Source organism: Papaver somniferum, chromosome 5 (genome assembly GCF_003573695.1).
Source record: "Papaver somniferum cultivar HN1 chromosome 5, ASM357369v1, whole genome shotgun sequence".
Lineage (NCBI taxonomy): Eukaryota > Viridiplantae > Streptophyta > Magnoliopsida > Ranunculales > Papaveraceae > Papaver > Papaver somniferum.
The window spans coordinates 175,390,244-175,394,707 of record NC_039362.1 but is presented as its reverse complement, the minus strand read 5'-3'; positions in this window follow the sequence as shown (position 1 = coordinate 175,394,707).

The window sequence follows — 4,464 nt, the reverse complement described above, 5'->3', positions numbered from 1 at the left end:
CAATGGCTGGGATATTCCGGGATGAATTGGATGTACCAAACAGGACTGGTATGCCAGCCGGATTTGTCTAAATTTGGATACAATCTCGCGTGGAAGCAAACTGAGTACACGAGTTCTCCATGGGTATGTGTGTCGATAACATATTTTGTGTGTGTTGGAGTGTGCGGAATCGAGACAGAGGCAATGAAGAGTGAAGAAAAGATAGTGTACGAATAATTGACAGCTGCATATGCATGGCGCAGGCAAGAATGGAAACAAAAAGTTCTCCAGAATATTTTCATTGACTGTCGAGTTATGGCGAGATTATATGGAGTTATGAGGTCATATTCTCGGTCGAGTTGGGTATATAAAGGGTCTACGGGAGTCAGTAAGGAGGGTCGAGTGATTGGGAGTAAGACAGAGCAAAGAATAGAGTGCAGCCATCGTTGATTCATCAACGGGGAAGAAAGAAGGTTTATAGAATACAGTCATAGACCACAGTTTTTGTCTGTCATCTATTCTTCCCTTCCGTAACAGTATTTTTGTAATAGTCAATACACCCTGTAACATCTATAAACCGTTGCAAAACTCTATTTTCTTATATAATCATTTTGTAAGCACTTTGTAAGCAATGAAAAATCATTTTGAGTGTGTTTCCAACATGATGAGAGGCTAATTTCTCCCACAACCAAGACAATGAGGAAGCTATTTACGCATGAATAATTGGTAATCATTTATTTCCTCTAATTTATAATTTATAATTCACTCAATCACTGCCTTTGCAGAGTTTTTAATTATTTGCAAAAAATTTCTTCATTAGTTGTGATTCAATTAGATAGGTTATGCTTTGTTTAGGTAATCTATGCTTAGGGATACAATTAATTTTTGAGAATTTTCCAGATTATTTGTGAATTAAGAAATAAGAGTCTTAAAAGATAATTAGAGATTTGGATTGTTTACCATAATTTATTCATGTGTAATAGTGAAATCAGTGTCTTGGTTGTTTTCTAATATCTTGAAGTCAATTTTGTAATAAGTTTTGTTTGTTTTTAAATTTTTATTAAGTCTAAAATTCATTGCCTTCACAAGGCTTAAACACAACCCTTTTAACACTATCTACAACAACTTTGAAAACACATCAATTGATTATGAATTTATTTGTTATTGTTTCACGGTATTGCAAGTATATCAAATGTTATTAACAATGCTTTTCAAGCTAAGTTAATGTGAATTGTGGATACGGTGAGAGGTTGGTATATATCGGTGTTTTACACCATGTTTGCTTTGATAGGTTATGGTTCAAAATTTGAACCAAATTGTTTGAAAGAAAGTGGTGTTGAGATATACTCACATCACTAGGATTTTCGGTATTAGTATGGTTCAAAGTTTACTTCGGGTAGAACAATTTTATTAAAATGTTCATACTTCCGAAATGAGAAACAATCTTGTTTCCTCCTAGATTGAGATTATAAATTTGTTGAATTTGATCATTGCAATACTACAAATAATATGTTGTAGATAAAATGTTTGAGCATAATAGTGCAATTTTATCATAACATAAATTGAATTTTCAATATTTGAAATATGAGATTTTGTCATGCTTTTTAAGAAATCAATGAGTTAGTGATGAAAATGAGCATGTTATATTTTATTATAAACTTGGTGAATTTTTGAGTAACATGTATGTAATCTTACCTAACTCATAAAAGCATGAACACTTTCAAATCTTACGCAACTTGCAATGATACTGGATGAAATTAAATATTTGAGAATTTTATAAATATGCTTCGAATATCTAGTCTTGATATCAAATATGATTTTTGAGTAGTGAATTAGGAAATGTTGCTTTCAAGAAAATTGTTTGAATTTTTTCTCTATATTGTGCAAAACGTTTTGGGTTTTGATCATTGGTTTATTAGTTTTTCACAATTTATTGGGATCTTTGGATATTGTTTTGAAATTCTTGTTTGATTGAAAAAAATATTGGGGGTTCCATACCCTATGTTTCACCAACTTTGATTTAAATTAGAGGAACTAGAAAAATGAAAGTGACGAGTAATTCACTAAGAATGAACTTAGAAAAGCATATATAGTGAGACTAAATTTTAGTCACGAATATTTTGTTAATGGAAAATAACTTCTTATAGAGAGTAATTTTGTTCTTCAAACTATTAAATCTTTGGGAAAAAGTTTTTATGAGCCTATTGTTTTTAGACAAGCAAACAGAAAATTGTTGACTCTTGCATTCATGTCGCTAATTAACTTACATGCTTGTTTTGTTGATGTTGTTTCTACGATATATGATTTGTTATATTCATAAGTAGAAATATATACTTTTGTGAAAGTCAAAGATGAGAATATATGTAAACCAAGCATGGAAAACTATGTAGCTTCTACCATAAAAGAAAGCATATAAGCTATAGAATTTAACATTTATATTCTGAAAACAACTTTAAAACAATTTAAAAGAAATATATTGTTTACTTGATTCATTTGGATGATTTCAGAATTGATGAAAGTGAAATGCACAATACTCTTTGTTTTGTATGCAGATATGATTTGTTGAATTTTTATTCTAACTTATAGGATGAAAATGAAATTAAGAACATGCTTAGTTTACTATTTGGCATGAAAGACTTGAATGAAAATGGTGTATGTTGTTAAATTTTTTTTCTTCTTTGGATCTATTTCATTTCAATGAAAATAGAATTTTAAAAGAGATAGAAATATATATAGTCTGACTGTAAATTAGTTTTCACTCATTTGGTTCAGTGCTAATGCTTTTGAGATTGTATGTGATTGCACTAGACATGAGTATGATAGGTCAGTATGCTTCTTTGCTACGTGATTGACTATATATATATATAAGTATTTTTTGTAGTGGGGGTTTATTATATTACCTCTGTAGTGGGGGTTTTATATTCAGATTTACCAATCCTAGTATGGAGAATTGGTAAAATTTTGAGAAGGTTATGAGGTGTTTCAAACACACCTTACACCTAGAAATACACTATCTAAATGGTTACCGCAATTCTTTAAGGATATTGCGAAGCTGATTGGACATCCTTTCAGTTGAATCCTTTAAGGGATGGAGTGATTCGATCCTCTATAGTGGATAGAGGAACAGACATATAAATCCAATGTGATAGTACCGCGGCTATTGCAAGAATTGAGAAGGTAAAGACAACTACAAGAGTTGATGCTATGAGAATGGATTATATAGTGTCTGGAAAGAGTTTTCATTAATCCTTTGACGAAAGGATTGATAAGAAGGTGTGAATACATCTTATGGGATAAGGTTGATGCCCATTGAGATTGAGTTATCTATGATGGATACCCAACCTAGAAATAAGTTCAAAGGGACTAGACGAAGTCATGGATGATATGCAGATACGAGAATCATGCTTTTGAAGAATTCATTCCATGACATGACATCCTGAAGTGATTAAAGGTTGAGTTTAATTTTATATTTTAAAATTACATTTTAAATTTTTAAACTCTTAATGATGTTTATATCTCTATTTAGAGTGGGGTATTTTCAGGAGTACTCTTGATAAACTCACCTATGTGAATGTGAAAGTGCGACCGCTTTCTATGAGAATAAGGGAAGTTCTCTAGATCATTCATTAAACTGGGATACAAGCGCAGGGCCGTAATGCGTTGGCTTTAGACTTTACACTAGTGTAGTCGTGTGTGTTAAGAAATATTTTTATCTCCTAGAGGTCAAGACTTATGTTCACTCTAGGGTCAGATTTTAAGAGGGCATATTAACACTACGTAAAGGTTCAAGTCGCGAGACACCTTTGCTTATGCACAACTCTATACGTTCTTGCTCAATGTTTTGAAAAATATAAGTGGGGGATTGTTGGGAATATATGTTTTAAAAACATTATTGATTTCCAAAAATTAGTATGTCATTTAAATGGTTTAAATGTGATAATTATTCTCTCTCTTAAGAATAAACATTTTGTGTTAATGTCAAAATCGTTTTTTTGTTGAACGAATTAATGATGCTAATTAACATCTTAATAATGTCTTTCATTTAATCCATATTTATTTTCTTGGCTATTGATTAAATATTTTCTGTGGGGTTGTAGTAATAGTGGTTATAAAATAGGGTTCTTTTCAGACTTGTGAAAGCAGAATTTTTTAGATTTAATAAAAATTATATACACAAAAATATTAACAATGGTGCAAGAGGTACTGGGGTTTAGGATTCCACCGAATTCATTTCTTAAGGTTCAAATAATGATTCTTTTAACAATTATAGCTCAGTAAATATATAAAATATATTGACTCTTATTTTTGCCAACATAAATTCTCCAAATATTAGATGTAAATGTTAAGCATGAGGCATCAAATCATCTAAGCTAAGCATGCCGCATCAAATCAAATGACAACTAATTTTTTCAAATCATAATTTCAATTAAAATTAGTGCAAAAGTCATGAGAAGAATTAAATATAATTACCCAAGTGTGAAATAA